Below are 16,345 nucleotides of genomic sequence, written 5' to 3'. Positions count from 1 at the left end.
TTTATACGACGGACTAGAGTGCAAAGTCGTGTATAGAGGACAGCTGACAGATGCATTCTAAGTAAGGTTAGGAGTCAGACAAGGCTGTCTACTATCCCCCTTCCTCTTTCCTCTGGTGATTAACTGGGTTATGAAGACATCGATATCTGAGGGGAAGCTCGGAATACGATGAGCAGATTGGATACAACTAGATGATTTGGACTTCGCAGATGACCTGACCGTTCTATCCCATACACACCGATAAATGAAGGTTAAGATAACCAGTGTGGAAGCAGCCTCTGAATCAGTAGGCATCAACATACGCAAGGGAAAAACCAGAATCCTGAAATACAACACACTTCACCGCCTTGCACAAGGTAGTGGTTATCAGAACTCAATAACTAAGTAGATAACGTGATAACATTTAAAGAGAACGATAGTAGGTTCAAGTCCTAAAGTGAACATCAACTCTAAGATGCAGGTACATTCAGATGACGAGTCTCAAATAGGATGGAACCCTCAACCTGGATTCCACTGTTAGCCATCATCTATCTTTATTTACAATTGACCATAATAGTTTATATTTTTTTAATCTACACTACTCATAAGTACACAACAGTTTTTTTTTACAAAAACCTTATGATTTATCATCATTGATAATAGAACTGAACTCAGCAACTTCACAAATGACATTTATGCAACATAAGTCAATGGATAATCCCTTCAAATCTAATATAGATATATATGAATATAATCACTAGAATGAATATCCTAGATCTTATTATTAAAACAAAATTCAGTATTTTCATAATTGAAATCATGAGTCGATTGAAGCTAGACCACCATTAAGAACCTGGAAGCACTGGACGGCCGTTTTGTCCTATTATGGGACTGCTCAGTGACAGTGCGCATCCACGATGCCGCACTCTCGAGATTCCAACCCATGACCTATCAGTCTCGCGTAAGAGCATTTAACCGATCTAGCTTAACCGACCTAGCTTCAACTGTCTCATGATTTCAACTATGAAAATACTGAAATCTCCACAAAACCCCCTTTCTGATCCAAAATTCAGTAATAAAACTTTTATACAATATCTTCATAACAATACATTTCATATTCTAAACAGGATTACTCTATTCACATTTGTCCATGTATCGACAACAACAACAAATGTTATGAGATTAGTCGTTAGAATCAATTATTGAGTAAGATAAATTGACAGCAATAGTAATAATAATAATAGTAATGATAGTAATGGCTATTATGTCAGAGATTATGTAATGCATGACATAGAATGAATTGAATACAACTTCATGTCATTATCGAACACAACATTTTATTGTGCCGGCAATCTTAATGGATGTATTGTCATTAATAATAATAACAACAGTAATAATAATGTTATAAACAAAGATGGATGGTGGATATCAGTTTTTATTTATTATATTTATTTGAGCACATAAATATTGGTACAAAGTGGCACAAGATATATATGCGCCACATCTCATTTGATTTGTGTTAGGGCTGTGATACTGCCCTGGTGCCCAAACTGAAGCAGCTGGTTTTCTCAGGGGACTACGCCCCAAGCCTTCGACCGAAAGGTCTGATCCACAAGGCAGTGGAGCATCGTGAGGAGATGTAGTCCCATGGTAGCCGGTGACCAACGGTTGATTCATACGCCATTTGTTCCCTCAGGATACTGGAGCCAGCCCATATGCAGCACTGTTTTGGAATGAGGGTTTTCCAACTCCCCTAGGTGGACACACCACATCCACCAACCTGGTTAAAACGCCAAACATTCGCTTTTCGTCCTCTCAATTTCGTAAACAACAATAATGCCACGAGAAGGCAATGAGTAGGACTCCCCTGACAGAGACGCGTGGGCATGTGAGAGCATTTCGAGAAGGAGAGCGTACTCTCTCTCCCCACTCTCGGGGCATTTGGGGGCATCCATTTATGAAGAAAAACAACTTTCCATTCTCTTATTCTGTCTTATAAATTGAAATAATCTTGTCTAATCCTTTATGTTCATATGTAATAATTATGTTGCATACAATCTCTTTAATTATAATGCATATGTACGATTATTATTACTTTCATAATCGTCATTATTATTGGTTAGTATACACTGATCTGAATGTTTTGACCAAATGATGATTACTTATGAAAACCATATTGATTTATCAGTCAGTTAGAGGGAAAACAGAATCTGCCATATATATGTATCGATTCCATATTGCATTAAACATGTGATGTTGGCAGTATGAGGTTATGGAGATTGTCGAATTTTATTGAAATCACGAACATATCTAAGGTATAGAATCAGTGGAACTCTGGAGGCACTGAACAGCTGCTTTGTACTAGTATAGGACACCCCGATAATGCTCATCGTCAAATCAACAGCCTGGAATCGAACCCGGAAACTTTGATCTCACGTTCAAGCTCTTAATGAGGACGCACGTTTCGTCCTATTTGGGACTCGTCAGCTGGATGTACCTGCATCTCAGAGTTGATGTTCACTCTAGGACTCGAACCTAAATTATTATTATGATTACCTGTAGTGATTCACTACAATTTAGCGATTCGGTTCTTTTTTTTTAGTTTTTCTTCTTTTTTTTGAATGGTTAATGTAAATGGCGTCATTTTGTAAAGATTCCCTTTCTCCTCTTTCTCTTTTTTCTTTCTTCTCTCTCTCTCCCCTTTCTGATAATGTAAAAAAAATTTGGCAGTAAAATGAATACCATATCCATTTTAGTTCTATCTCTATAACAACATCATTATGCAATGATTGGTTAGTAACAGAAAAAACACATTATCTGATTATTTCATGATGAAAAGAGGGAAGTCTAATCATTTATTAAAAGTCATTATTATTTATATTATTAAATGAATGAGCAAAAGGAGAGTGAAAGAGGGAGGGAGGGAGTGAGTGAATGAGTAGAAGATTGTTGTTATGTGACAGGAGGAAAAGGATAAAATGAAGTATGAACATAGAAGAAATTCACATACATACACACATACATACATGCATATACACTTATACACATGTTTACATTGATTAATATAGATCTTATTTCTATATAATTTTGAAGTTAGACATTAACACTATTGAATACTGATACGTCTTGTCGGTTGAACGCTACATCCGTTTCCTAAGCTATTCTGGTAACCCACAGGCTAGAACTACTCAGTGACTTGAACACCAGAGAGAAGACACGAGTATGAGAGAAACACTTTATCCCAAGGTTCAATCTTGTACAGAAAATCATAGGTATTTATAGATGTTAGCGTATGTTAAATCAACATCCTATTTCAGCCAATCCATTAACGACATATTATGCTACCGACCAATAGTAGAACGCCACGTTGGAATTCCAGAACGTTCCATCGTACTCTGATTGGCTAGGGCTCTCCGGCTCCTTTTGGGCCTCTGGAGGCTCCGTTGAAGTTCTCCGGAAGCCGCCTCAACAAATGCCAGCTTAGTGGTCTAGAGGTTAAGCACTCGAGCGCGAAACTGATGGGTTCTGTGTTCGAATCTCGTGGGAAGGAATTGTGGATGCGCACTGTTACTGAGGAGTCCCACAATAGGACGAAACGGTCATCCAGTACTTCCAGGTTTTCCATGATGATCTAGCTTCAATTGATTCATGATCTCAACTATTAAAATTACTATAATATTCACAAAAACCCCTTCTGATCTTATATAATTTTGATTAGTAAAAATGAAAGTGAAAACAGTTTTATTGTTACTTTTTGTTTGTTTAAAATTGACTTTTGTTTTAGTAACTGAATCTTAAATTTTACTCTAATGAATAATAATAAAAATAAACATCATATATGTATACGGTTGTGGAGATAGTTGAGTTTTTGATTGAGATCATGAATGGATGAATGTTAGATCACTATTGAGAAACTAGAAGAACTGGATAGCTGTATTGTCCAATTGTGGGACTCCTCAGCAGTGCGTAACAACGGTCGCACACGCGGGATTCGAAACCAGGACCTTCAGTCTTGCGTATGAACGCCTAACCTCTAGACCACTGAGCCGGTTTGAGTCCTTCGTGTGGGATCGTGGATGCGCACTGCTAAGGAATCCCACACCAGGAAGAGATGGCCATCTAATGCTTCCAGGTTTTCAGTAGTGACTTTACATTCATCCATTCATGATATCAATTTAAATATTATATATGTTGAAATAAATTGGTAGTCATCATAACTCAGTAGTATTTGATGTGAGCCTTAATGTAAAGGTACAACAAATTGACGAGTGTTAAAATAAGGTGAAGTGTTTCATCAAAACTCTGCTTCCAGTAACTACCACAAAAATTTGAAATAACTTATAACCACAGTAAAGGTATCGAGGTATCCATTCAAAAAGATTATATATTAACATAGACTAATCAAATACAGTGAGGAATATAGACAACAACGATTTATTGACCCCCTTATTTGACTTCAATTGGATCGTATGAATGTGATTAAAGTACACATGTCGTCTATCCTCATATATAATTCTCGACTTAATCCACGTATCACATTATTATTATCAGTAAATTTGCATTAATGAACCGTTGGAGTTCATTCAGATGATCCAAATAACAATAAAAAAACTTAGTACATAAACAAGTACATATATGTCAGTCAGTCACAACGTAGAATTTCGTACGTACGTACATCAGTTCGAGTAACCATACCACATTAACACAGAGATGCAGTTGTCAATTCAAATCCCATAGTGGTAGAAGTAGTAAGAGTAAAAGCAGTAATCTGAAAGATTAGGGTTTGAAGATGTTATTCAAGGAGTATAATCCAGTGTAATAAATTTGGAAAGAGAGAAAAGAAAGGAACAGGAAGAATCCAGAAGATTAGAATTTGGGAGAACACAAAGAGTGGATGCACCTTGGCCATTACAAACGATTTTGAGCCATATCATTCAAGGTCTCTAACCATCGATTGCTATCATCTCGCGAATCCCAACCAGGTAGTCTACACCTACCAGCATGGCTCAGTCCAATTGTCAGTGTAAGTGGTTTCGCATAAGTTTCAGTTAGATGAAATAGAATTGTGTGACTCTAAATTACAGTCCACTGTTGTAAAATTTAATTAATTCATCGACGAGACTATAATTTATCAACAAACCAATAAGATTTAAGATAACAGGTTATGGATTTGGGTGCGAAATTCATTTTAGCTGATGTCAGTTCGTGATGAAAACTTTAAAACTAATTCCTAACCATAACCATCAATTGTAAATCATATTTCCTTATTCTTCACACAGCTTTATAACTCTCTTTAAGTTCTAGCTAGTAGGTGGATATCATCAAGGCCACTTTAACGTCGTTCAAAGGTCGTCTATAAATTATAGTCTCACTAATTCATCATTGTTATAGTAACAAGAGTTTACATGAAGATGTATTATTCATAATACTTATTTGATTCATTTTTACTTACGTCTGTTACTCCCAATGGGGCATAGGCCGCCTACCAGCATTCTCCGACCCACTCTGTCCTGGGTCTTCCCTTCTAGTTCTATCTAGTTGTTATTCATTCTTCTCATATCTGTCTCCATTACTCGATGTAATGTGTTCTTTGGTCTGCCTTTTTTCCTTTAGCCTTCAGGATTCCATGTGAGGGCTTGTCTTGTGAGGTAGTTGGGTGCTTTCCCTAATGAGTGTCCGATCCGCTTCCAAAGCTTCTTCCTGATTTCTTCCTCGGCTGAAATCTGGTTTGTTGTCTCCCACAGTAGAATGTTGCTGATAGTGTCTAGCCGATGGATCCGAAGAATCTTGAGTAGACAACTTTTAATAAACACCTGTAACTTCTGGATGATGGCTTTCGTAGTTGTCCAGGTTTCCGCCCCATACAGTAATGTATGTAATTAAAGTCTCATTAAAATATTAACTTAAACTGTTATCAATACAGTTGTATATGAAAAGTATTAGTCGATGGAAAACAACATGGTATCTGATATCAATATGCTTTCGTAAGTCTGTTAATTGTTAATAGCATTCTGTTCATTGAGTTCCAGTGTTACCATTAGTCTAAGTGAATTAAAATCACGTGAATTATGTTGAGATTTTAAGTGGTCGAAAGTAGTAATAATAATGATGATCTTACTTACTTAAGGCTGTTACCCCTTATGGAGGAACATAGGCCACCCACCAGTATTCTACATCCACCTCCATCCTTGATAATCCTTTCCAGTCGTTTTCAGCTGCTACCCATACCTTTGATGTCTACTTTCGATTCACGACCAAGTGTGTTTTTCTGGCCTTCTTCTTTTTCGTTTCCCTTCAAGATTCCAAGTTAACGCTTGTCTCGTGATGCGGTTTGGCGATTTCCTCAATGTGTGTCCTATCCACTCCTATCGTTTTTTCTAATTCCCTTTTCAGATGGAAGCTGGTTTGTTCTCTCCCACAGTACGCTGTTGCTGATGGTGTTGAGCCAACGGAAATTGAGTATCTTGCATAGACAAGCGTTTATAAATACTTTTACATTGTTGGTGATGGTTGTGGTAGTTCTGGGAGTTTCATCTCTGTACGGTAGAACTGTCTTGACGTTCGTATTGAAGACTGTAACTTTGATATTTGTTGACAGTTGTTCTGAGTTCCATATCTTCTTCAACTGTTTGGCCACACCTAACCTTATATTTAATTACAACTATGCTAGCTAACATTATGTGTCAGGATAGGTGATATATAAAATTTACAATAATTATTTGATTGTGATTATGAATGGATTACTGTTAAACCACCACTGAAAACCAGGGAACACAGAACGGCTGTTTCGTCTGAGTATGGGACTCCTAAACGGTGCACATCTACGATCCCGCAAGCAGGATTCGAACCCAGGACTCTTCGGCGTCGCTGTGACCAGTGGAGTTCAACCGTGTCTAGTGTGAAGCAGATACTCACTGAATGGAGGATGGCCACACAATATAACGGATTGGTTGAAGTTAAACATCAACACCGTTCAATGCCGGCTCAGTGGTCTGGAGGTTAAGCGTTCGCACATGAGACCGAAGGTTCCAGGTTCGTGAATGTGTACTACTGAGTAATCCCGTACTAGAACGAAACAGTCATCTAGTGCTTCCAGGTTTTCATTGATAGTCTAACATTGATCAATTCATGATCTTAATTAAAAAAAAAACTCTACAACTCTATATTGATAATAATTATTTGATCAATTAAGCTAACCGAATAAAAAACATAGTTGACCTCAATTTCAGATTGACTCTTATAGTAGTTAGAGATGAGTTTTTTTTAAAAAATTGAAAATCAATAATTTTTTTTTGACAGTCACCAAAGAGACGAAAAATTTTTGGTGGTGGTTATTTCGACTAGGTTTAATGGTGATATAAAAAACTTTTTTTGTTAAATTTGTAACATTAGACAGCTTAATTTCCAATTCAATGATTGGGGTAGCCTATTTGGAAATCACCAATGTGTATTACAAGGCAAAACCTAACTTGGAATCCGAAAGGGAAGCGGAAAAGAGGAAGGCCAAATGAACACATTACGTCGGGAAATAGAAGCAGATATGAAAAGAATGAATATTAACTGGAAAGGATTGCCCAGGACAGAGTTGGATGGAGAATGCTAGTGAGCGGCCTATGCTCCTTCACGAGGGGTAACAGGCGTAAGTAAAGTAAGTAAGTATTTGTAGTATGTACTGTTTATGAATTGACAGTGGCATGAGAATGAATACAAAACTGGTGAGTAGTATTAATCAGTTTATCTGTAATCTAATGGTAACTGATACTCTTTGTAAGATTCACACCAGCGTCATAATAAGGAAATCGACCACCGAGCTATTTAGGTTTTGATTGACCTCTTTCTTAGGGCTGGGATGTGCATGTTAACTAATTACTGAATAGTAACCAATGAAATTCTTATTTGATCTTTAGTACTATCCAAATTATATCGATCGATTTGTGGCTTTATCCTAAAATCAAATGTAAATATTTCTGTTAACAGACAAGGAACCAACTGGTAGCATATCACAGTTGTTGGGTGGTGCGAACTCAAGTCTTTGACAGATTTATTTCCAAAATTATGCGTAAGTAATGCTGATCTTTCTTAACAAGCATTTGGTCAGAGTTGAAGCCTACTATTACTTGTCCACCTCAACATCTGTTACAGGTACATGAAGAACAATAATCAAGGAATTCTAATCTAGATTGAGTATCAAACAATACAGACGAATAGTTGTCATAAATAGTCACTGCTTGAATTCAACACTTTGTCAGCAAATTTTATTAGGGAACTCAAAATAGATGGATTTCAACCATGTAAAATAGTAGTTACCCATTCACTGATTGGGTTGGATAATATCGTGCTATATTGACAACCACTTAAAAATGGAAATAATAACCATAAAATTTGATCGAGAGTTCACGTTCCTATAACGAAATTCGAAGATCCTAGATCGTGGGTGAAAAACGTATGGAACAACTGGTATAGTGATGCCCGATTCGCAGTTGATTTTAATGTATGATGAAAATCAAACTCAATTACTGGTGATTGTCACCGAAACTAGAAGGCGCTGAATAAAAGAAATATCTAGTGTTTCCGAGTTCCAAAGGGTTTTTTCAAATTAGGCCAGTTCGTAACCTTAATAATACTCAATAACCTTCTAAACTGGTAATAGTAGGTATTTAGAACTTTTTCGGGACCACGAAATAGCATCCACATTTTCCAGATGTCCTTAAAATGATCATTTAACAATTATACTACTCATGAGTAGTTAAATGCAAATTCTGGAAGTATTTATATGGTGGTTATATATACATAGTACCAAAGGTCAAATTATGCTATTTGTCAAGGTATGTTTGATAGATAATTGACCTTAATCGAAAGCATCAGTAACCTTGATTCTTGAAAAACAGAACGTAAAGTTTATTTCTATTTTTAAGCAAAGAATTTAAGTATAGTCTCAAGCAAACAAAAATGATCACTGTGGGCAAATATGGATAGTGGCTAGCAGTGGAATCCAGGGTGCGCGTTTCGTCGACTCAGTGGCCGAGTGGATAACGTGATGGCGTTTGAAGCGATAGGTAATGGGTTCGAGTCCCAGAATGAACATCATCTTTGAAATGCAGGTACATCCAGCTGACGACTCCCGAATAGGACGAAACGCGCATCCTGGATTTCAATGCTAGGCACTATCCATCTTTGCTTAGAATGTTTGTGAATTAAGGCTATATCGAGGCAATACACACAGTATGCACATATGCCAATAAGAGACTGACCAGTTGCAGTTATAAACATAGATGGGAAGATTCAAACAAACAATACTAAATGAATTTAAAAATGATCACTGACGCTAGAATTGATATAGAACATCGAAATTCTATTGAAGAATCCTAACTGACTGAGTTCAACATCAATGGGAGAGAGACAGTCACCACCGATGATGGTGATTAGCAGTCATAACATATTGAGGACTGATTCCATTTAGAAGTATGGGTCAACAAACAAAAGCTCAGTGATCTAAATGATAATTCCCTCACCAGGAGAATCGAACATTTTAGGTCCGATCCCATGTTGGGTTATAGGTATTTACTTCTGAGAAATCTTCAACTAAAAAAGAAACGACTGTACAATGTCCTTTGGTTCCCTTTTGTCGCAGAGTAGTTTTCATCACGTAAAGAAATATGTAATCTATTGTTAAATATGAAAAATGTATCTTTATTTTTCTTCTCTGTACTGATTCGTTAAATTTCGATTTTCCTATGTGAATAATAAAACAAATACACTTGGTATTGTTTACTTGAATCTTCCCATTGATGTATAGGACTGCAAATGATCAGTCTCCTATTGACACATGTACATCTTGCGAGGATTGACTTAACTTATAAGCATTATAAGTAAAGATGGATAGTAGCTAATAAGCCAATAAGAAACTGATCAATTACAGTTCTAAACATCAATGGGAAGATTCAAGTAAACAATACCAAGGGAACCATTGTACAAATATTTCATTTGAGTATGGAGTTTATCAACAGAGTGCACTCACCATCCTACTAGAGAATATGGACCACCCATGGGGCTTGAGGATTCTGGGTTCGATCGTAGATCGGTTTGTAGACGTGTACTGTCGATATGTCTCATACTAAGACAAGACATTTGCCTAGTGCTTCCTGGTTTGCTGTTCAATAAATAGCCGGCGAGAAACGGAATATATACATATAAATATACATATGACCATGATATTTTTCAGAAGTTGCTTCAAACAAAATATGATATACTGTATGTACAATAATGTAATTTGTTCTCATTTTTAAATATCCTACAAAGTTTATTATTTTACTATCTGATATACAGTTTCTTAATAGAAGCGGGTTTTTGTGGAGATTTTAGTAATTCTATATAATTGAAATCATGAGTCAATTGAAGCTAGACCATCACGGAAAACCTAAAAGCACTGGACGGTCGTTTCGTCCTATTGTGGGACTCCTCAGCATTGCACATCCACGATCCCGCCTCAAGAGAATCGAACCCAGAACCTATCAGTTTCGCGCACGAGCATTCAACCACTAGACCACTGAGGAGGCCAGCATTCAACGGTGTTGATGTCTAACTTTAACCAATCCACGAAATTGAGCAACCATACTTAACAGTTGAATTTATGAGTCAATTAAAGCTAGATCATCATAGAAAACCTAGAAGCACTGGACGACATTTATGTTCTAGTATGAGATCATTAACTTATTACAATCTCCACAAAACCCCTCTTTTGATAAGTATCTTGTTTCTTTTAAAGAAAAAGCTTTCCCAGATTATCAATTTTTACAAATCTGTCATGAAAAGTTGATTATTATTATTGCTTTTTGTAGTCATAAAAAAGCAACAACCAAATTTCTAGATCATTTAATGCTAAGCATTTAAACTGTATATCTACATAAATATACTGATTTATAACATTAACTTTAGATTCTGTTTACATAAACATTTACACTACATACACATCTTCATGTACATTAAGCTTATTAAACATCTAATTAGTGTATGAAACCAAATTACAGAATTAATTTCGCAGATTAGTTGAAGTTAGACATTTACACTGTAGGGTGCCGACTCGAGGGTCTAGCCCCCAAATGCCCTGGTACGGTCGAAGGTGGGGAGAGTCTGCTCTCCCTCTCGAAACGCTCTCACATGGCCACGCGTATATACCCTCTGCTAGGGAAGTCCTACTCACTGCCTTCTCGTGGCATTGTTGTTGTATACTAAATTAAGAAGACGAAGAGCGGATGTCAAGAGCTTTAACCGGTTTGTTGGACACAGAAAATTCACCTAGGGGAGTTGGAAAACCATGATTCCAAACCAATCGTGAACATGTACTACAGGATTCTGAGGTAACAAATGGCGTATGAATCAATCATTGATCACCGGCTACCATGGGACTGCATATCCTCACGATGCTTCACTGCCTTGTGGAACAGATCTTAAGGTCAAAGGCTCCGGGTGTGGCCCCCTAAGATAACCACGTGCTTCGGTTTGGCCACCCAGACAGTATCACAGCTCTCACACAAATCAAATGAGATTTGTGTGGCGCATATGTATCTGGTACTCCTTTGTACCAATATTTGTGTTTAAATAAATCGAGTGTCTAGATGTTAGGCGTTCACGTGCGAGACCGAAGGTCCTGGGTCCGGATCCCGCTAGCAGGATTGTGGATGAGCACTGCTGAGGAGTCCTATACTAGAATGAAGCGGCTGCCCAGTGATTCCAGGTTTTCCATGATGGTCTCGCTCTAATCGACTCATGAATTCAACTATTAAATTACCTATAAATATGTTATGTATATGTAAGAATGAAGAAATTATATTAAAATCAATGATTAGTGTAACGAATAAGATCTCTATTTAAAATATTGTAATAGTGTCGTTGCATAGAGTAACTGAGTCAGATTTCAATGTACATCTCCATTGTAGTTTTTTTTCAAGTTCGTAAACATCATTATTTGTCAATTAAAGCTTTTCCAATCAGTTCGCTTTATCATTATGTGATAGTTAAGATTTACAGCTTTGATTGAAAAACCTGAAAGCATTGGATAGATGCTTAAGTATAGTATGCGATTCTTTAGTAGTGTATATCTGTAAGTGCACCAAGAATGGAGTTCAGATGGCGCTTAACCAATAGACCACTGACTTAGGTACTTAGCACAGTCGTGCTTGTACGCTGTTGATAAGCCCTATACTAAGATGATGCGTCTGCACAGTTGTTCTTAATTTTTGTCGGAGCGTAACGTGAGATATGTGTCATCGTAGTTTATGACACTCAAATTTCGCAAAATTCATCTGGGAACTAGTCATCGCCCCAATCATGTAATCATTTGGTAACGTAATTTGTAGATCTAACATGATTTAATGGTGGAAATAAACTTGACTAATATGAAACAGTTAATATAAATAAACCTATTTTTACCGTCATGTAAATACAACAGTGCCGCCTGTTCACCGAGGGCATGGTTATGCGCTCACCTTTGAGATAAATTTACCATGTGAGGTTCAGTGATACCCAATTTTACAAACCAACGTGTGAAGGGCTATTCGACGAATAACCATTGTAGACATAACGCTCTAACCATTTAAATGATCAACTATGAAATTGATTATTGTCACTAATCGAGATTACTTAGCATACATCTATGACGCCCTGTTGAAGATTAAAATTGGAAACCACAAAGCTCTATGGCAATCATCTTATAGTTTATACTAACTGCAAAGAAGGATGGATTTTGACATATTCCAAATGTTGACTTGATTATTGTGTATTTCAAGTGCTAAAAAGAATCCCATCGACCAAGTCGTAGAGTGGTCACTACTTTACATATCTACGAGTCATAGTGGTCTCAAGGAAATACAATGATTAGTAACTTATGTATATTTTTGAAAATACATTTCAAGAAACCCCGACCGGGACTACCTAAAAACAATACTTCTAAACCTTACGTATAAAGTTGGACCAGGCTCCTTGAAAAACTGACTCTTAAAAACAATACAAATGCTTCTACAACTGTCCACAATGTAGAATTATCAATCAAAGCTGTAGCGGGATCCCAGTTCTTTGTTTTCTCAAATGTTAAGAGGCGAGATTAATGAGGTAAACACTACGGAATTCTGTTGTTTTTTTTATTAATGTACTTCCGTTTCATGGAGCCAATGTAAAGCATAACAAAGATGATGCTTCAAAATTGTATACATTTAATTAGACATCCTTTTGATATAACGTAACTTGCAATCACATAAAACTAACAGTCTATTGCAGTGATTCTATAAAATCTTAGTAGGAATTCAGATGTATGCCATACTGATCAACAACTGCCGAACTCCAGCATTTAAGTAGACATGTGAATACATCCAACCAAGTCATGGAAATTGTCTTTAGTAAAACGATTATCAACTGAGTGAGACTATATACTAGTTGTTCAAGAAATCGACTTTCAAGTTGAGAAATTTCGAACATACATTACCGAATACAGAGATTATGATTCATTGGGATGAATTTACAACATATCAGATTTAAGGATGAACATTTTGAAAAAATAGGGGCGAATTGTAGTCTAGTTAGCCATAAAACTACATCACACAACAGGCTTCACTATCCCTTTTTTGTACAAAATGACAGAATCACTGTTTAGGAACTTAAGTTCACTTTAATATTTTACACAAACTGGATACAGTGTGAGTTCAGAAAATCAACTTGTATTAATCGAGAGAGTAGAGGTTTATGAAAACCTCTACAGTGATGAATCAGTTGTTGCTCTAATACCTTAGTGACAACATTTTCGACACTGACACATTAAGTCGGATTCGAATTCACTGAAGAATACCAGTTCTCTTAATATTGTAGATAGACTCTGCTAATGAGGGCCAACTAGAACAAAACCTAAATTTACAAGGTTCTCTATCAACTATTTTCCAGACCTAACATCTAAATATAATTCACAAGAAGTTAAATCACATGCATTAATAGTCACATTATAATATGATCGATAAAATATGATCAAAACTGAAAGACTTTAAAAGATATACTAATCACTTGTTCAATGATCAATTAACTATCGGTACTGTATATGTTTCAAATGTAGCCCATTTTTACAAAGTGTATGTTTATGTATACAACTATGAGATACATTTTTAGGTCTAAGGATCAAGGGGATATTACTAACCAATAAACTAGGTGTAATATAGAATTAGAAGTTGAGTACCTGAAATCAATAACTTTGTTTCCCTATCTCCGTTACCAATTACTTCAAACGCTATGCGCTTAAAATCAAATCGATTCTCTAAACTCATATATTACCGAAATGTCAACGAGTGAATTTACGCGGTAGAAGAGCTCCCTGGTACTATCTGGACTATGTTAAGTTGGTGGCTAACTCAATAGAAGAAAAATCTAGACAAACAGATTCCAGAAATAAAATTTCCACTTAATCCACGTTAGTACGTACACAATTTTTCTAATGTAAAGCTTGATACGACTGAGTTAGAAGCGTTATCATTAGACCCTAAGTTTTGTGATTTGAAAAAGAAGACGGTTAATAAGATGGACGTCGGAATTCTGTTTGAAAATCTTGATGCACAAACGACAGAATTAGTAACTTCATCAAATGATAATGTCGAAAGGTTCAAATCAACACTGGTGGACTGTTGCTTCAAATACTTAAATCATGGACATAGTTTCAAAGGAATTTTGACGAATAAACATAAGGAAGCTTTAAGAAAACTTAAAACTAATGACAATTTATTCATCATGAAACCAGCCAAAGGTTATGGGGTAATACTCATAGATAAAAACAACTATATAAACAGGATGAAAGCCCTTTTAAATAATAAAAGTAAATTTCAGAAACTAGTACTGAAGAATGACGTGGTAGACAAGATTGAAAAGCAACTAATAGATTCATTGAAACAAATCAAACAACATGGTTTTACTTCAGAAAAAAGTGTTCGAAATGTTGAAACCTACAGGAACGATTACATTAAGATTATATGGCCTGCCAAAAATACATAAAAGTGACTTTCCCCTTTGACCCATTTGAGATATGAATAACTTAGCCTATCATACTATAGCAAAATGTGATCTTGAATGCTATTCAAGGTATGAAGGCAGTTATCACTTCCCGGTTGCCCACACCCTAGAAGTGTTCTTCTAGAGGTACCTGTAAAGGAATGTGGATTAAAAGTGTTCTTAATGACCTGAGAGCGTGACCGCAGTGCCCAAGGAACAACTGCTTGATGTCGATCATACACGACCTTTTTGTGGGTAATTTTTGTATTAGCTCCGTACTTGTTGGGAACTTACCACCGGAGACGGATATTCGTGGGATAAGACGAGGTGTGCATTTTTAGGGTCGACCTTTCCCAACCCCAACCCTCCTTATGGGAAGGCAGCATCGCTGTTATGCTGGTTATCTGAAGGAAACACCTTACTGCCATCACACCTCTGTACAGTCAGCAGTACGACTTCAGACCTTAGATTTGCTGGTTTTAGTCTTACCGCTCTTCAACCGACCTGTCTGGCATGGTAGGACCTAATGATATCATTAGATATATCGTCCTTATTCACCAACATTCCTCTCCTGGAAACGGTGGATTTTATTTTGCAAGAAAAATAATAATCATCATCATTCACATACTACTACTCATTCATAACAATAACCAAAAAAATCAATAAAATTGAGAACAAAAATTTTTTTTTCCATATTTTTTCTTCTTTGAATAGAATAATAAAAAAAATTATATCGTGCACAAATTGTCTAAACACCATTTTTTTTTAAAAAAAAAAGAGTAAATTTTTTTTATTTATTTTAAAACTGAAGAGTAAAATAGAAAAGAAAAAAAAGGTGGAGGGGGGATAAATATAGGATAGGAATATAAGAGAGTAAAGACACACACAAAAAATGTATACACACACACATACACACATGTAAACAAGAGAAGAATGTTATTAACCGCAATGAGATAATGATAATATGGTAACTAAATGAGAATTATCCGACTATATTGTTTGTTGATAATCCACATGAAATATCTACTTTTAAGCTGTTTCATTTTATTTAATGGTGGTATAACCTTTAATTTGTTCTTTTACTCAAGGCACAAATAAATGTACATAAGGGTGTTTAGTGTTCCTTTTCTCTCTCTCTCTCTCTCCCTCTTTCAAAGTAGTAGTGTTAGTAGTATGCTCGCATAAATATGTGAAAGACAACACCGGGAGGTCTCTTACTTTCATGTAATACAACACAACGCAACACAATACACAAACAAACAGATACACACTTATAATATAATCACAAATGAAGTCGGATAGGAGGGGGATGGAACAATCATAATCATTTCTATCAATACACTGATTT

General features: G+C 36.2%; 1 non-coding gene across 1 annotated transcript; it reads left to right on the top strand.

Moving 5' to 3' along the window:
• Window positions 1–8,993: 8,993 nt before the first annotated feature.
• Smp_tRNA_01523_Gln_TTG.1.1 lies at window positions 8,994–9,060 on the top strand. The gene has a single exon. It is a non-coding gene (tRNA).
• Window positions 9,061–16,345: the final 7,285 nt, after the last annotated feature.

Source organism: Schistosoma mansoni (genome assembly GCF_000237925.1).
Source record: "Schistosoma mansoni, WGS project CABG00000000 data, supercontig 0201, strain Puerto Rico, whole genome shotgun sequence".
NCBI classification, from domain to species: Eukaryota; Metazoa; Platyhelminthes; class Trematoda; order Strigeidida; family Schistosomatidae; genus Schistosoma; species Schistosoma mansoni.
This window is presented reverse-complemented; position numbering and strand designations above follow the sequence as displayed.